This window comes from Rhipicephalus sanguineus, chromosome 2 (assembly GCF_013339695.2).
Source record: "Rhipicephalus sanguineus isolate Rsan-2018 chromosome 2, BIME_Rsan_1.4, whole genome shotgun sequence".
Lineage (NCBI taxonomy): Eukaryota > Metazoa > Arthropoda > Arachnida > Ixodida > Ixodidae > Rhipicephalus > Rhipicephalus sanguineus.
The window spans coordinates 210,908,691-210,928,350 of record NC_051177.1 but is presented as its reverse complement, the minus strand read 5'-3'; positions in this window follow the sequence as shown (position 1 = coordinate 210,928,350).

The window sequence follows — 19,660 nt, the reverse complement described above, 5'->3', positions numbered from 1 at the left end:
GCAGCCCACGTCTTCCGCCGCGATTCCGCTTCCGCCAGCTGCAGCCTGCTCTTGTTCTAGCTAAACAAATAAAAAAATACTGTGTGCCACTGTCGTTCTGTTCCTAAAGCCCAAATATTTCACGCGTCTGATGACCGCGATGCTTGCAATATCTCTGGCCAGCCATACCAGCGCGACACTGAAGAGCACCGGCGATATTACTTGTGGAGTGATTGCGTTTGTTCTTTGGAGAGTGTCTCATCTTAGCTCTCCCTGCCAAAGCTTCCCGTGAGATTTGCCAAACCCCCGTAAGTGTATACAGTAATGCAATTTCTTTCCACAATTTCTTTCCATATATATGGATGCGTACAACACAAATAGAGATTTCAATATAGGCTCCTCCCGCGACGATACATCGCTTCCAGTGAGATTTCCAGGGGTCGAAGGCGCCACCGTAGGCGTCCTCCGAAATGTCCTTTAAAGCCTTGGTGCAAGCCTCTTTGATTTTGTAAACTATCCCGAATGGTGCCCTTTCAGAGGGGGTTTCAAGCGCGGCAACAAAAGTAAGTCTGGAAAAGCCACGTCAGGATTGCAGGGTGGCTGAGGAACCCTTGGCAACTTTGAATGGACAAGGAAGCGGGTCAAGACGAAGGCGGTGTGGACTAGCGCGTTGTCATCGCTGATGGTCGTTGACGGCCGTCCAGCGCGGGCTTCATCGCTGACCTCTTTACGACCTTTTGAAAAGGCCTTATGCCGCCGGTACACTTGACATTATATGACTAACAATTATCAATCACCAAGTGTCTTTACCACAGGATGAAAAAATCCGTAAAACAGGGGGTGGATGCTCGAGCCAACGTTTCGAGCCATCTTCCACTTCCTGCCGTTTACCACAGGAAAAGCTTCCACTTCGGACAATTCGAGTTTCACACAAAACTTGATGACAATCCTATTAGAGTGACCTAGAACAGGGGGAGTGTCCAAAGCGCCGGCTCCCGCGTGTGCCTTTTGCCGCGAACTCCCGCGCCGCGCCGCTGCTGCGCCGGACCCGTGGGCTTTCCGCGCTCGGGAAGCGCGCGGAAAGCGAGGGGCGTCTGCTACGCGCTGTAGTTTCTTCCGCCGCGTTTCCAGAGAGGGCACTTCAAGTCTACTTAACTTTTATAATGCGGTGCGAAATGGAGCTTATCCATCTTTAAGCGTTGTGTTAGTGCTGGGGCAACAACAGAATGCAAAAAATCATGTGTCAAGCGGCATAAGCGTGGCCTAGTTCGGGGCACAGAGTTCGAGAATGTTGGTGCGTGTGTAAAAACGCGCAAAACGGACACGCACAAGCTAAGAACGAAAACAAAACCCCTATTCGCACGAGTAATCGGGCAATAGCATCACACATGAACGAATTAAGGGTAATAAAAAAAAAGTAAATTGCACGCGCAGTCAGCTGAAATACTTGCGCGCAGTGACTTCACGAGCTTTTTACTCATAGTCGCCACTGGTTTGCTATCCATATGCACACTGCTTTATTTGACAATTCATTAGCCTCCACAAGCTGTTTATTATGTACGGAGCACACCGGGAAGACGCAAGGGAAATAAAAAAAGATAAAAAAGAGTAGAGACGGCCATACGACCGCAATGCTGTTGGCTTATTTTTGTTTCTGAGGTAGCGTACAACAAATCTCACCGTGCGCAAACATTTGAAAGAAAAGCAATGCCAGGTAAACTAACCTTATTCTAGAAGTTTTTGCATAAAAGGCGTAATATAGAAAATGCTTTACAAATATCCAGATATCATGAAACAAAGTTGCAAATGCCCCCATTCTTGCTGTACAAGCTGCCTGAACAAAAATACGGTAAGAAAATATATATATATATATATATATATATATATATATATATATATATATATATATATATATATATATATATATATATATATATTATCGCATGTTGCATTGCATCGCTGAACGTCAGTGGGAATCGTTCGCGAGAGATGCGTGTATTGCTTCAAGCCTTCACCATACGAAATGAAAACAGTTTCAAGCAACTCATTCTCAGCTTCAAATATTTTCACTGTTCTCGAAGGTTAGCGTTCGCCCGGTTCAGAGACTTTACGAAAAGATGTGGACGAGTAGTCACATACAATACAATTGTTTCTGCGGCAGTTGAGTGCGCGCCAACAGGGCACCCGACCGCAATTTCCCACTTTTTCCTGATGACCTCAATATAGCGTCCACCACAATTCCGTGCTGAAGCTCCGGAGTACTTAAATAGCGAGTCTCCTCATCTCTTGAATAAATATAAAGAGATGACCAGACGGGTAAAGCAAGCCTCTTTTGTCCCGCAGACGCGTGCAATCAGCTGCTCTGAACTGAGAATCACGTTTGTTTTCGGGCGATCGCTCGTAACATGAAGTGAGGCATACATGATGTTGCGCTGTTATTGTTTAATTTTTTTTGTTTGTCTTTTTTTAACGCTAAAGCCTTAGATGTCTCATCAAACACACACACACACACACATATATATATATATATATATATATATATATATATATATATATATATATATATATATATATATATATATATGTATATATATACATATATATATATATTGTGCTCCAAAATTTTGGATCTTTCTGTTGCATTCTTCACGCAGGAAAAGCCTGCTACTTCTCATCCCAAGCTTGTTGGGGATCGTATGGTAAGCACGAGAAGCACCTTTCAGTGTATTTTAGTACCTCGTACATCAACCGCAGTCTATCTGGTAGCACCGCATTAATTGTGATGCAGCTTTATTTATTTCATTTGATCCATGTTTGTTATGATAAAATTTCGCCGCAGTAAAAACTCGTTAATTTGAACTCAGTTAATTCGAACTTACAGCTAGTTCCAACTGACGCCCTGGTCCCGGCAGGGCCCTATGTGGCAAAACTCCCGATAATTCGAACGCGTCCGCATACAGCCCTGTTACGACCGTCCCCAGCATTGGGGTTCTTTCAACGTTTGCGAACCCGTCAAGGAGATCGTCGACGCATTCCAGGGGCAGCATGCGCTTGAGACGACCTCGCAGGCAAGCGAGAACAAAAGTCAACGGACCGGTCTTGCGCGCAGACGACCGAGTAGTCGTCGACCCCTCCCCACCTCCCCATTCAGGCTCTTCCCCCTCGTCGGGAGAATTCTGGAATCTGCCTTGTGCAAGCTCTTGGTGCCGTGAGTTCGTGACCATATTTGGGCATCGTTTGAGGTTTTGTGACCATATTTGGGCATCGTGTTAGTTTGTGCCCTCTCCATGTGTGGTGTCTTTCCCCTCCCTCGTGTGCAAGGCGCCGAGACGACCGTATTGGTTGAAGACGCGGACAATGCGCCCAGGGTTGGCAACGCGGCGCTATAAAAGGCCGAAGACGTTCTGTATGTGGCCCTTGTACCTTGTATCTTGCCACTGGTCACTTGTCGCTAGATCATTTTACCATGTAAAGAAATCTCTTTCGTTCGTACGAGCGCCTCTTTTATCGGATTTGGCGGGACGAAGGGTCCGATGACGGGGGCCAGCTATGAATGATGAGACCGGCAGGACCCGGAGTCCCAACAACTGGACGGCAGCGGTGGGGTATCGTTAACCCAGAGATTGAAGCGGTTGGATGGAGTTGACCCTGAGATCAACCACTGGACGGAAGCGGTTGAATGGAGTTGACCCCGAGTACCAACCACTGGACGGAAACGGTTGGACGGAGCTGACCCCGAGTACCGACCATTGGGCGGAAGCTGTTGGACGTGGTTAGCCCGAGTTCCAACGACTGGACGAAAGCAGAAGGATGACACGAGGTCATCAACTTCGAGAGGCAACGGAACGGCACGTCTGAGATGCACGACGCTGGAGGCATGACTGCGAGCTGGGTGAGTGCCGGCTTGCTCTGTTAAACTTTACCAGGCATTTACTCTGTGTTACGTAAAAGCTGGTTGAGAGTGTCTGTCTTGGTCATTGGGTTAACAGGTAATTTGTGTCAGGCAGAAAACTGTGTGATAGCTTGGTTAAGCTCTTTCTGTCAGTGGCGTCAAGGTTAACAGTGACAGGACAGGATCCCGTGTAAGAGCTTTTGAAGCTTTATTTGTAGACTGAGTTAACTTGCGACAAGACAAATCTGTGTGGTAGCTTTGCAAAGCTTAGCTGTCGTTGTCGTAAGGATTAATTAGTTACAAAGCGGGAATCTTTGTGGAACAGAGAAAGCGGTACTGGAAGCAGCCAGCATTTACTCTTTGTGATAAGTAAAAGCTGGTGGAGTCGTTGTAGACTAGGTAAAAGGGTAACTTGCGACAAGACAGAAATCTGTGTGGTAGCTTTGTAAAGCTTAGCTGTCGTTGTCGTAAGGATTAACTAGTTACAAGGCGGGATTCTCTGTGGAACAGAGGAAAGCAGTAATCGAAGCAGCCATGTATTTGAAATCCCTGCGAAAGCCAATGTTGTTGCTACTTGCAAGGAAGTTGAATCTAGACGTGTCGGACTCCCTAAGAAAGCCAGAACTGATAGAGGTGATTCTCGCGTTGGGAGCGGAGGATGACGAGCTTTCAGAGTTTGTCAAGGAAATTGAGGAGAGAAAAGCGGCAGAAGCCGAAAGAAAGGCAGAGGCCCAAAGAAAAGCGGCAGAAGCCGAAAGAAATGCAGAGGAAGAAGCCGAAAGAAAGGCGGCAGAAATCAGGGCAGAAAAGATACGTAGACACGAGGCTGAAATGCGAGCATTAGACGAAAAGATAGAAAGGATTCGTAAACGTAATGCAATACAGCCGAGAGGTCAGACACCTGCAGAGGTTGAGCACGAAAGGTGCGAAGAAGTGGCGAGTGCGGTGCACTTTGAAACCGCAGAGAAAGCCGCTCCTTGTGAGATACCACCAGGGAAATGTACGCGTGTCTACGAGTGCGACAGTGTCATGGACATTCAGGAGAGGGAAGCGGCAGAAGCCGAAAGAAAGGCAGAGGCCGAAAGAGAGGCGGCTAAAATACGAGCATCCGACGAGGCGATGGAAAGGATTCGTAAGCGTTTAGCCAACGTGGTCGAAAGGATTCTTAAACGTAGTGCAATGCGGGCGAGTGGTAACGACCGCAGAGGTTGCGCACGAAAGGTGCGAAGTGGCGAGTGCGGTGCACTTTAAAACCACAGAGAAAGCCGCTCCTTGTGAGACACCACCAGAGAAATGGACGCGTCTCTACGAGTGCGTCATGCGCACGGAGCCTTCTGCGGAGAAAAACGAGAGACAGGTCGCGGATAGTGAAATCGCACTGGATAAATGCATGCGTTTCTCCGATTGTGCGAAGGCAGAGCAAATAGAAGACGAGACGGCGGCTTGGTAGGGAGACGGAAAGGATTCCTAAAGGCATTCCGTGGGGGACCTAGGCTAGTTCTAGCCGCCCTAATAGGGTCATTGAGGAGCTGGAGACTTCACTCGCACCCCAACACGTGAGTGACCTTCCGGAAGTCGAGGGAGAAAAGGACAAAGTTAGTCCTAAAAGTAGCGATGATTCGACGCTTCTGAAAGACGACAGTACTATCGGAGAGGGCTTCTCCAAAAAGGTTCCTATTAATAACGGAGGAAATGCCCCAGAGTGTGAGAGGGTAAAGAGCCATACTGTCGAGAAGGGCCCAGCTGTAGTTTTTGCAAATGAGCGCACAAATCAATTGGCCCGACAGTGCAATGGAGTGGAGAAGTCCCATGACTTAGGCAAGAGAGAAAGTGGCGCACAAGCACCCTTGAGCTGTGAAAATTCCGATGTCGCAACCCAGAGTGATGTCCACCGTAATCGGGGAAAACTTGCTCGCACACGTCGCCGCAAAAGAAAGAAGCGGACTTGTGCGGTGCCACGAAGGTTTAAGACAGGTGGCTCATCGCAGCGCGAAAGACAGAAGGGCAGGCGAGCGGGCAGTTTCATAAAACGTCCGTTGAGGCCTACAGTCGGGTGCAAGCGACCGTCGCGGCGCAAAACGGAAAAGGACAGGTCATCGGTCTGTTCGCGAAAACGTCGTTCGTGTGGTACAGTCAGATGCAAGTGGCGAAAAGGGGGAAGTGGGGGAAAACAATGTGTATCTCCACGACGGAGCGTGCCTTCGACAGGCATAACTTTGCGGGGACAACCATGTCGAGGTGTTCCTAGAAGAGGGGCGGCAAGAGCGGAGCGCCGAGTGAAAGCAAACAAAAAGAGAGAATTGCCACACTTTCCCCCGCGTTTCTCGTGTCCCCTTCGCCGTTGTGAAAGGAACCGTCTGAATACCCGAATAAGGCGTGACGGCGAAGTTCAGCTAAAAGCGCGCGCTCATTGTAGTCTCTGGCGATCTGAAATCTCGCCAAGACCGCGACCGCCACGAGTACGACTAAAAGGGGAAGAAAGCTGTAAGCTTGTTGGAGAATGTGACAGTTTGTCGAAAGGATTTTTTTTGTAAAGTTATTCTAGTTTGATGTAGTGTTCTTTTGTTATCTCCGCGTTTATTTAGCTAAGCAGTTTCTCACTTTTGGTATTTTTAAGCGATGTATGTGTTTATTTTATTGAGCCTATAAGCATTGGTACGAAATAGTTGTGGGCGCAATATTATGAGTAACTTGTGCGGAAGCAGTGACCCGCACGGGAGTGAACTGACTGCGTAAGGTGTGTCAAGGTAGTCATGAGTGAATATTGGTACGACCGCTAATTGTGAAGCAGTGGTAGCGTTTCTCGAGCGGAACCGAATTTCACTTGTTTGTGTTTTATGTATAGCGCGAAGTAGGTTTAGTGTCTGCTGCTGCGCTAGAACCTAGTTTTGCCAGAACGTACGTTGAGGTACGATACTAAAAGGGGAACTTCATGGCAACGCTGATGGCTTGAGTCGATGCCCCTGACGCGGGAGGCTCTCTCGAGAGTTCTGGCATATTTTTTTTCCTGACCTAGACAAGGGCTAGTGATTATGAACTTTCTTTTTGTTCTTTTCGGGTTAGATTGAACTTGTTTGAAAACATTGAAGACACTGCTATCCAGGGTTTCAGGCTTGGTGTGCTTAGTGTTGTAGTTAGTTTCACCTTAACGCAGGAGTAAAATTCTGAATAAATTGTGTACTCTTAAATGTCAGTTAAAAGGGAAAATTGCCTGGTGGGGTTTGGCGGAATTGCCCGGCGCTCACCGGCTGAGTAGTTGTGTTTGCATGAGCGTATGTGTTACCTGTTGAGCCCACAATGAAGCAGGTGGTCATCAAGGAAAATCTTCACCAAACCGGATGGCGGCGCTGATCTCTCAGGACTGTGGCTGCAAACCTCAGGCCATCGAGATCTTTACCCCCCCGCGCGAGAGACTGTTACGACCGTCCCCAGCATTGGGGTTCTTTCAACGTTTGCGAACCCGTCAAGGAGATCGTCGACGCATTCCAGGGGCAGCATGCGCTTGAGACGACCTCGCAGGCAAGCGAGAACAAAAGTCAACGGACCGGTCTTGCGCGCAGACGACCGAGTAGTCGTCGACCCCTCCCCACCTCCCCATTCAGGCTCTTCCCCCTCGTCGGGAGAATTCTGGAATCTGCCGTGTGCAAGCTCTTGGTGCCGTGAGTTCGTGACCATATTTGGGCATCGTTTGAGGTTTTGTGACCATATTTGGGCATCGTGTTAGTTTGTGCCCTCTCCATGTGTGGTGTCTTTCCCCTCCCTCGTGGGCAAGGCGCCGAGACGACCGTATTGGTTGAAGACGCGGACAATGCGCCCAGGGTTGGCAACGCGGCGCTATAAAAGGCCGAAGACGTTCTGTATGTGGCCCTTGTACCTTGTATCTTGCCACTGGTCACTTGTCGCTTGATCATTTTACCATGTAAATAAATCTCTTTCGTTCGTACGAGCGCCTCTTCTCTCGGATTTGGCGGGACGAAGGGTCCGATGACGGGGGCCAGCTACCAATGATGAGACCGGCAGGACCCGGAGTCCCAACAAGTGGTGGCAGCGGTGGGATTCGAACCCACGCCCCCGGTTATTCCTCGCAGAAGTCGGACCAGAGTGATCACAATGTATTGGAAAACCAAGCCAAACCAAATTTGCTAGAGATGCATGCAAAATAAAGAAAGAGTAGCATTTCTCAGCAGATGAGAATTCGGACGCTGTGTTGGAGCTCTTGGGCAGGCTGCAAACGATGCTCATGGAGTCACAACAGAAGAAACGCAAGCAACTGCAAATTACTGATCTCGACATTGAGGCTCACTGCCCACATGAATGCATGTCGGTGCTTTTTTCTGTCGTTCCGCTGACTGATCAATTAATTCTGTTCGCTGTTAGAGCTCCATGAACTTAATTTACGAAATCACCTGCAACAAACGCGTAGTAGCGCCTAATTCGCGACAACGATTCCAGAGGTGGCTTCATTGGGCTCTGCCCGCTCAGTGTGGCGCGATGTCCATTCATTCTAGCAGCCGCCCACTAATTTCAACTCCGTTAAATAAAAAAAAACAATTTTATAGTCCCCTTCGAGTTCGAATTGATGAGCTTTTACTGTGTTTATTCACAATCTGCATGGGTAGATTCCATTCATTTGTTATGCAGTACAGGGTGTTTTCACAAGTGTTTGCTTCGCTAAGATTTGAGGGTGGTTTTCCGAGTGAAAGCCACGAAGGCCACTTTTCATTTTTCGCTTGGTTCACGTACCGTAGTTCTACTTCGACCCTAGATGGATACCTCTCTATGTGCCGCAATGCCTTTTGCTTATTTCGTGCTTGCTTTATCATCAGTCGATCATGGCCCCGTCGATAGCGTAGGCAGACCGTTGCTTTCACCACTCACAATGTGAACAAAGCACAAAAAGAAATGAGCATAGCAAAAGGCCTTGCCGCAACAGAGTAAATGTCTTGCGCCATTGGTGACGTTCTTGTATTCTTCAGGTCCCCTGGCGTTATTCGCCCTGGGCTTCTGCGCTGGAATCCTTGCAACATTGGCGGCAGTTGCAGGTTGCCCCAAGTAAGCGCTAACACGGCATCCTAAGAGAACGGCATATCTTTTTTTCAAAGCCTAAATATAGATAACTTGCTAGTGACGTCAGTTCCTGTGTTCCGTCCGCCATCACCGAGCCAACGGAGCACATACGTAGAGTGTACTACTCTAACATACGTCTGAGTGACCGCGCCGTGTTTACGTTCGTATGGGCGCGGCGGATCGTTTGGCGTAGTGCGCGTGTTTTTATCGTTTGCCTTGCGCTTATGCCGAAGGAGAATCGTTCGGGGCATTATGTGGCATACAGCGAAGCAGTGTCGACTGGGGAACTCGGATCCTCCGTGTCTGCAGTGTCTCAGTCCATGGTGTCTCACGTAAGAGGGGAAACAGCTTCGCACGAAATTTGGAAACATAACTTGCCTGATATGAAGTGACGCCCGCACACACTAACATTGTTGAATGTTCCTGCCAGGGGCATTGCCAAGGGGGGGGGGGTTAAGGGGGTTCAAACCCCCCCCCCCCCGAAATTTTTCAGTTTTGCTTGCGTATATATACACGCGCACATACAAACGCACGCACGAACATACATAAAGTATGGTTGAACCCCCCCGAAAAAAATTTCTGGCTACGCCCCTGGTTCCTGCATTTGCACGCATAAGCCATGTGCTCCGCTTCTCGGACAGCTCTCTCGTGTGGTCGCACGGGTGTGCGATCACCTTTGGCAAACAGTACGTCCTCGCGTCTCGTCCTTTTTTTGTCTGATTTACACTTATAACTTCTCGTACGGCAGTCAAATATCGCACAAATCGCCATTGCGATGTACGGCGTTGACGCGAAATGCGAGAGCCGCACAGCTTGACTCGGAGTGATCTGCTGCCATGCGCTCGGTGATGGCGGCGCATACCGAGAGTGTATCCCAGAGTTCCGCGGTGTGACGTACTTGGGCATCTCCGTTAAAACTGGATAGCGAAAAATAGCTGCCTGTCTCCCGATTTTAATTTCTCTTCATTTCGAGGGTCTGTTACAACTTCCCACTGTGTGTATTGACTACGAATCTGAACTCTTTCCTGCTTTTTCACCTGTCAGTGAGACTTAGCATGGAGGAAAGGAGCAAACGGAACGATTTAGCGTTGTCGCGGTGCGCTCCGCAATGCGCATGCGCAGGACGTAAGCGTTAACACACCTACAAAGGGATTCGTACGTATACGGCAAGAAGGGCGCACCAATCGAAGCGAGGGCCACTCGTCGTAGAATAACGTACAAATTACAAGAGTGGACACTCCAGCCTAAAGCGGCGGGGCTACGCAGCTTCATGCTGGCCGTTAAAGGGCAATACATCATTCCCTGTCTTCAAGGGAACGCGCGTACTAGTTATCTACTGTAGTACCTTTTCTAGTGCACTGTAGAATGGGGAGGTGCGAGAAGCGGCCTGGGAAACCGGTCCCCAAGGTGCACCGATGCCTCAAGGGGCGCTTTACACAAGGGCGCGTACTATTGGGAACTCAGTGGTGTGCACGAGGGCAGAGGTGCAATCGGGAATGGATATAAATCAAGGAACTGTGGAACGTCTCGCGTTGGGTGCTCACGGGAAGACGACAAATCAGGCTGTAAAGGACGATATGGGATGGGCGCGTTTTGAGGTGAGGGAAGCTCAGAGCAAAATAAGGTTCGAAGAAAAGCTAAGGAATTCATATGAAGGAGAGTAGATGGGCCGAGAAGGTGTTCCGCTATTTGTATAGGAAGAGCGTGCACACACAGTGGAGAAAAATAACTAGGAGGCTCACTAGTAAATATACGGCTGGTAGTGTAAGCAATATGTCAACAAAGAGCGTTAAGCCAAAAGTCAGAGAGGCGGAGAGGATTTACTGGACGGCAGCTATGGAGAAAAAAAACGGCATTGAGTAACTACCGAAAGGGCAAGAACGAAGTAAGGAGGGAGGCATTTTACAATAATTCAAGGGGAAGCGCTTTACTATTTGAAGCGAGATGGGGTTGCCTTAGAACGCTTAGTTATAAATCGAGATTCAGTAAAGAAGAAGAATAATGCACATGTTGTGGGGAAGATAAGGAAACGGCGGAGCATGTTCTGATTGAATGTCGAGATAAAACTTTCACTGGCGCGTTGTCAAGCTTTATCCCCGCTATATTATGGACTGAGTAAGCGTCAAAAGGTGGGCTAGTTTATAGTTGTTGCAAAGAAAGGATTAACAGCGCAAACACGGCACGAAGAAAAGAAAACAGCACCCGTGCTCTTTCTTTTCTTCGTCCCGTGTTCACGTTGTTAATCCTTCCTTCGAGACATATTATGGGAAACGTAAAACCAACTAAAAGCCATTCCAACGCACTACATTAAGATTTTCGTGACGCAGGCGTCGCCGATGTGTCTGTGTGGGGCAACCCTTCAAGCGTCGCATGCACGAAGAAGAGCCTGCAGCACGCCCTGGTAGATGCACGAGAACGATCAAGTCGAGCGGCTCCTCGGAGAGCAGTGATTCGATGTGTGTTCATATGCAACGCGTGAAGGGAGCAAAAACTGTCCGCACAAAAATGCGTCGTTTAGCAGCAAAGAGAACAAGGGCAGGAAACTCGACATATGGTACAAGTACACATTTTGCAAAGAATGAAGCGAGCCTAAGTGAAACTGCAAGTCCGTCTGCCAGCAAAAATGAAATCATACCCGCACGTACAAGATACGTCTTTTTGACGTCTGACTCGGAGGAAGAAGAAGCTGTATATGTTACTCACAATGAGGATCCAGATGTTCCTACAAGGCAATTGGAGAAAAGAAAAAGAGCAGTCAAACTTATCAAAGACGCGACGAAGGCGATACTCTACTACACAACTGGGATTCGGTGGTAGACACACCGGACTACGCACCCTGTGAACTCTGGACTACCCACCCTGTCCATGCCGCCCAAGATGGTCTTTCGATTTTTTCTTATTCTTATACCTCCATCCTGCAAATAAAGATTATTTGACATTATTGTTATTGAAGTTGCTGCTCACCGCACTGCAGCTCGAAGCAGCATAGCACATTGTACAGTATAACGAGCGCGTTTTTTTTCTCATGTTTTACAGTGAGCACCTAAATGAAAAACCAGTTGGCCGGTACACACCGGAAGCCCCCACCCCCACCCGCAAAAAAAAAAAAAACAGTATGCTGCCCACAAAACGAAGAACTTTTGGCCCGTTCCATGTAAAACAGCAAAGGTGGAATCAAAGGGCGCGTTGCTTGCGGCTGCGTGCACACACGACAAAAAAAAAGCAGGCTTTATTGACATTGTTTGAAGAACAGCAGAATTTTTCGAAACCTTCCTTTGAGTTTTAATTATGGGAATAGATTCATTGTTGTAGGACCCACAAAAATGCAAATATGTAATACTGCAGAAGAATGACTTCAGTGAAACATAGTAGTGCAAGATTTTAAGAGTTTAAAAAACGCAACACCACTGCAAAGCAGAGTCATGACTGCAATGATAATAATCATTGAAAACACAAAAATACAAGGTTTGCATATTTAAAAAACAATACATATGCAATTAAGCAAATTATAAAAAACAAAGTTATAGAGCCAGGATACAAAAGATAACATAAAACAAAGCAAACACAACGACAGAGCTTAGGTTGTCTTTCCAAAATGCATTTAAATAAAAAAAAGATGTTATGGTTGCAAAATCGTTTGTAGGGGCACTAAAGTGGAACAATGAATCGGCTTAGCTCGATGAATTGTGCTCCGAGACCCCTAATGCTGCTAAATTTACCATCACAGGCTTATTAATACAAAACAATTCAAGATCAGTTTTATATTGAGATATCGCGTCAGAATTTGCATGTTCTCTCGCTTACTAGCCTCTTCTCAGAACATTAAGAGTACAATAAAATATGCACGAAAAATGCCATCCTTTTTACGCCACTGTAGCAATTTACAGCCTACTCAATTTCAGATGCTGCTGTGCGCTTCTTCGTTTCTCATCCCGCGACTTGTTCAAACCCTTCACATAAAAATGCATACGTGTGACCACATAAAAGCTGATCAGCTTAGTAGTTAATGGCTTCAAATGTTCGTTGCAGCCAACACCCCCAATGCTTCTCCTCTTGATTACTGCAAAGACATCCAAGATGCTTTGTGCAAGTCACTCTTACTAAAACAACCAGTGAAAATGTCTTCAAGTTCACTAATAAAAACGAAAAGTTTCAGTGAAGGGTACAGGAGAACACCGAAATCACAAGATTTTGTGGAAACAGCAGCATTTAGGGAATGGCCATCTGATGCAGGCAGAAGCTCATTCATGCATGCACTGCACTTTGTTTGGAGCACACATTTTCTAGCAACGTAGCCTGCCACATAGTACGTAAGCATGGAGTCGCTATGCCGAATGACGTATGGGTGGTCTGGTGCAGTCAAAGAGCTGATATGAAGTGAAGCTTCAGCACCTTCCACGTATCCTTCATCAACCAACAAGTGAATCAGTTGCTGCTGCTTATACGAATTAGCAGGCTTGTCTGCGACAGTCAAAACCGAGCTTACAACCCCCTCTAGAACGTTTGATCCAATAACACTCTTGGCAAGATTATAACAGCTTAGATAAAAAATGGTCGTGAGAAATTGTTGCGGAGTGGGATGAGCATTGTATCCAGATGACAGATACCGAAGAGGTTTTCAATTTTATCTTCACTTAAGCGGCGAGTAGTCAGGTATGAATAGTCAAGCTCTGCGTGTAAGTAGCTTCAGCATCATTGATAATATGCACATAGTCTCTCACAAAGAAATGCGGTTCAAAGTGTAACCGCACACAGCACAATCGGGGTCAAGCGGTTTGTCAAGCCCATGGAGGTTCCGCTGCCAAAGAAGTCGTCGTTCTTCGTCTTAAAAATTAACCCTTTTTAAGTTATCCCTTAAAAAGGGATAACTTGCGACTTTGTTGCACACGCGGATGTTCAGTTGTGCAACCTGGCGCGTAACAATGTTTTAAAAGCTGTTTATTTGTCATTTTTCGACCAAAAGTGAGATGCCGGCCATGCCGCCGAGCAAGCCAAGTGGGAAGGTTGGGCGATGGCAGCGCCGCCGCTACTGTCGCCGCAAGTTGGGGATGGGGAAAGCAAGGGGAGAGCGTTTCGGTCGCGCCGCTCAAAAGTTCTAGTACACTCTAACATACGTCTGAGTGACCGCGCCGTGTTTACGTTCGTATGGGCGCGGCGGATCGTTTGGCGTAGTGCGCGTGTTTTTATCGTTTGCCTTGCGCTTATGCCGAAAGAGAATCGTTCGGGGCATTATGGGGCACAGAGCGAAGCAGTGTCGACTGGGGAACTCGAATCCTCCGTGTCTGCAGTGTCTCAGTCCATGGTGTCTCACGTAAGGGGAAACAGCTTCGCACGAAATTTGGAAACATAACTTGCCTGATATGAAATGACGCCCGCACACACTAACATTGTTGAATGTTCCTGCCAGGGGCGTAGCCAGGGGGGGGGGGGGTTAAGGGGGTTCAAACCACCCCCCCCCCGAAATTTTTCAGTTTTGCTTCCGTATATATACACGCGCACATACAAACGCACGCACGAACATACATAAAGTATGGTTGAACCCCCCCGAAAAAAATTTCTGGCTACGCCCCTGGTTCCTGCTTTTGCACGCATAAGCCATGTGCTCCGCTTCTCGGACAGCTCTCTCGTGTGGTCGCACGGGTGTGTGATCACCTTTGGCAAACAGTACGTCCTCGCGTCTCGTCCTTTTTTTGTCTGATTTACACTTATAACTTCTCGTACGGCAGTCAAATATCGCACAAATCGCCATTGCGATGTACGGCGTTGACGCGAAATGCGAGAGCCGCACAGCTTGACTCGGAGTGGTCTGCTGCCATGCGCTCGGTGATGGCGGCGCATACCGAGAGTGTATCCCAGAGTTCCGCGGTGTGACGTACTTGGGCATCTCCGTTAAACCTGGATAGCGAAAAATAGCTGCCTGTCTCCCTATTTTAATTTCTCTTCATTTAGAGGGTCTGTTACAACTTCCCACTGTGTGTATTGACTACGAATCTGAACTCTTTCCTGCTTTTTCACCTGTCAGTGAGACTTAGCATGGAGGAAAGGAGCAAACGGAACAATTTAGCGTTGGCGCGGTGCGCTCCGCAATGCGCATGCGCAGGACGTAAGCGTTAACACACCTACAAAGGGATTCGTACGTATACGGCAAGAAGGGCGCACCAATCGAAGCGAGGGCCACTCGTCGTAGAATAACGTACAAATTACAAGAGTGGACACTCCAGCCTAAAGCGGCGGGGCTACGCAGCTTCATGCTGGCCGTTAAAGGGCAATACATCATTCCCTGTCTTCAAGGGAACGCGCGTACTAGTTATCTACTGTAGTACCTATTCTAGTGCACTGTAGAATGGGGAGGTGCGAGAAGCGGCCTGGGAAACCGGTCCCCAAGGTGCACCGATGCCTCAAGGGGCGCTTTACACAGGGGCGCGTACTATTGGGAACTCAGTGGTGTGCACGAGGGCAGAGGTGCAATCGGGAATGGATATAAATCAAGGAACTGTGGAACGTCTCGCGTTGGGTGCTCACGGGAAGACGACAAATCAGGCTGTAAAGGACGATATGGAATGGGCACGTTTTGAGGTGAGGGAAGCTCAGAGCAAAATAAGTTCGAAGAAAAGCTAAGGAATTCATATGAAGGAGAGTAGATGGGCAGAGAAGGTGTTCCGCTATTTGTATAGGAAGAGCGTGGACACACAGTGGAGAAAAATAACTAGGAGGCTCACTAGTAAATATACGGCTGGTAGTGTAAGCAATATGTCAACAAAGACCGTTAAGCGAAAAGTCAGAGAGGCGGAGAGGAGTTACTGGACGGCATGCTATGGAGAAAAAGAACGGCTTTGAGTAACTACCGAAAGGGCAAAAACGAAGTAAGGAGGGAGGCATTTTACAATAATTCAAGGGGAAGCGCTTTACTATTTGAAGCGAGATGGGGTTGCCTTAGAACGCTTAGATATAAATCGAGATTCAGTAAAGAAGAAGAACAATGCACATGTTGAGGGGAAGATAAGGAAACAACGGAGCATGTTCTGATTGAATGTCGAGATAAAACTTTCACTGGCGCGTTGTCAAGCTTTATCCCCGCTATATTATGGACTGAGTAAGCGTCAAAAGGCGGGCTAGTTCATACTTGTTGCAAAGAAGGGATTAACAGCGCAAACACGGCACGAAGAAAAGAAAACAGCACCCGTGCTCCTTCTTTTCTTCGTCCCGTGTTCACGTTGTTAATCCTTCCTTCGAGACATATTATGGGAAACGTAAAACCAACTAAAAGCCATTCCAACGCACTACAGTAAGGTTTTCGTGACGCAGGCATCGCCGATGTCATGTCTGTGTGGGGCAACACTTCAAGCGTCCCATCTACGAAGAAGAGCCTTCAACACACCCTGTCAGATGCATGAGAACGATCGAGTGGACCGATTCCTCCGACAGCAGTGTTTCGAGGAGTGTTCAGATGCAACGCATGAAGGCAGCCAAAAATGTGCGCACAAAAATGCGTCCTACAGCAGCGAAGAGAACAAGGACATCAAACTTGACATATGGTACATGTAAACATTTTGCAAAAAATGAAGCGAGCCCATGTGAAACCACAGGTCCATCTTCCAGCAAAAATGAAGTCACACCTGCACGCACCAGATATGTCTTTGTGACATCTGACTCGGATGAAGAAGAAGCTGTTTATCTTATTCAGAATCAGGATCCAGATATTCCTACGAGGCAAGAGAAAACAAAAAGAGCAGTGAAATTTATGAAAGACGCAACCAAGGCAATAATCTACTACACCACTGGGTTTCGGTGGTAGACCCAGCGGACTACGCACCCTGTGAACTGTGGACTACCCACCCTGTACATGTAGTAGACTTTCCAAAATGTTCTCAAACTTGCAGTGAATGTTTGTCATATGAAAACAAGATTATGCAGCTACAAACACAAAAAATTGGTTGAAGTGAAAGTGAAAAGCAATACCCTCAGATATAGCAATGGACAGGTCTAACCACAGCATGTGGTTGCACGAGTTTTATGCACAAGAAATGTTTTCCCCCGTAGGTCTATTTTCCTTAACATTGCTCATAACCCCAAGCTTCCATCAGGGATTGTGCGCTGTGCACATGACACAAACCTTCAATGTTTGTCAACGCCCATTGGCAAAAGTGGGTGCACCAAAATACATGTTGAGCACTACTAGCATCAGTTAGCCTGTAACGTAAATGCAAAAGCGCTGACTAGTAGAAAGTGAAAATAATATCTCTGTATGTGCACAAGGAGCTAGAACTTCGTCAGAAAATTTGGTAGTCTCTCAAGTCAAAACAAGTACATGGTTAATGTTGAACCTCAAGGAGGACCAGAACATCGTACACGGAGTAATGAGTGTAGAGCTACAATGCATAGGTAGTTGCGCTTGCAAGCTTGAACCGAAACTTTTGTACACATACATGCCGTAACATTTGACAGCATATTCAAAAGTTTCCTAGAAATAGTTGTGGTCCCATGAAGCTAAGCATAGGTGTTTTAATTAAAACATGAAGTACGATAAAAAAATATGCGTAGTAAAACCAGCGATTAATCTATTGAACAGGTTACATGGAATTATAAACACAACAGGAATACCCACAACCTCGGGAATAATCTCATACTGCGCTCTACACTATAGAGCTCTTCGCAGTACAGTTGAGAGACACTTCGCAGAACGTTAAGAAGTCATTGGCATTTGAAACCGTGGTGCAAGTTCAGGCATCGTAACCTACAGCACAGTCGCACTGCGATGTTGTCATTGGCTCTTGAAACAGTTGTAAAGGTTGAGCCATTATCAAACACTGAGGTACACTTATCAGCAGCAGCACATATGAGTAGCACTTGGAACAAGGTTGAGCAAGCAGTGAAGTTCGGGCATGATGAAGGCATGGCGAGTAGTTGAAACGACGGAAAGCGGTTTTCAGCTTGGCAATGTAGATGCAGTTGTTGCCACTAGCAACAGCGGTGAAAGTTTTTTATGATTACGACCCAAAATATAAAAAGCTGATATATGGGCATATAAAAATTCGCCAGATATGGCCATATATGACGTTATATAGGTATCTCATATATGGGCATATTAAAAATTGGGCAGATATGGCCATATATGACAATATAAGGTATCCCATATATGGGTATATTAAAAATTGGGCAGATATGGACATATATGTCATATATGGCCATATAAGTCCATATCTGCCCAATTTTTAATATACCCATAATGGGATTTTTCTAAGGGATGTGTTATATATGGAAGCGCGAATATCATCTTTGTTAAATAGATTCAAAATACTTACTGTTCAAACATTCTTAAAGATATATAAATCGCCTCAGAGAATCATTTTACGTTTTTACTAAAGAACCGAGGTTATTTTTTTTTAAACACAATGGTCCCGATAACACACCCCACAGGTTATATTCGTTCAAGCGTTGCTAGGACCACTGAAAAATCAAACATATTGGCTCAACAAGTTCACTTAATTCAGGCCTTCACATAAAAAGTTGATAATATTCTCCCTTCTAATGCGAAACAAATGCTATCTCGATATTTAAATGATCAGTTACAGGATTACTTTGCTCACCTGACAATAAACAATATAATTGCGACTGGTGCATCCGAAACGAAAAGGCTAGGGTAGGCATCTTCTCTCCTCCTGGCTGGACTTTTTCGGTTACACTTCCCGATTATACAACGATATTCATTGCAGAATTATTTGCTATTGTGCTAGCACTACGCAAACTTCCTTCAAGCTAACCAGAAGCAGTTATAATTTGATTCTCTTTCAGTATGTTCTGCAAAACCCTCATTAGCATGCTTCATCATTTAATGCCGGAAAACTTGCAAAAAATTCAGTTGCTATGGGTACCAGGGCGCCACGGGATATATCTGAATGAGATGGCGGACTCATTATCCACAATATTTCTAAGCGGACCCCTTATCCCAATTTTACCTGATACGGCTTACGCGACAGCAATAAGGTTTAGGAATGCTTGTCTGCATAATGAAATAGGCAAACTATCTTTGGATAAATGCAGATACTTCGCACATCTAAGATTTTGCTGGAATAAACAGTGGTGTGTAGCACGGCTTTTATAAGTTACTTACACCACATTACGCTGTAGAATTCCGCAGTTGAATTATTACTTACATGAAGCTGGACTCAAGGCGTCACTGTTTGTTATGTCAGTTTTGCAAGGAAATGAAAACAACAGACCACTTATATTTATTCTGTCGCCGATATTCTAATCAGAGATAAAGATACCTGCAGTCGCTCCACTTCAAAAGTTAGGATTATAAATAAATGTTACAGCTATTTTATCATTTGGCGGCACTACATTAGATTATAGTCACAGGGATGTGTTCATTTGTTAACTATATATATCTTAATTTCGTCTAAAGTTCCAGTGTTTTCTTTTAGCTCCACAGGTCTTCACTTTAATGATACTGCCACCCGGTTCTTCGCCCATCCCCTTTGTGGGTAAGCGCCATCAAAGGAGGACATCATCATCATCATCACACCTGTGCCCGTTTTTCGGGTAGTGTAAGATGGCGGCCCAAGCTGCTGCTGCGTTCAACCAAGCAGCCCAGCTGTTTAACACGGTATTGTTATTGGACATCAGGACCAAGTTGGAGGATATAATTTTTCAGCTCGGTAAGTACAACCACATATAGGAGATAGGACATATAGAGGGACGTACGCGCCAGTGCTTTCATAC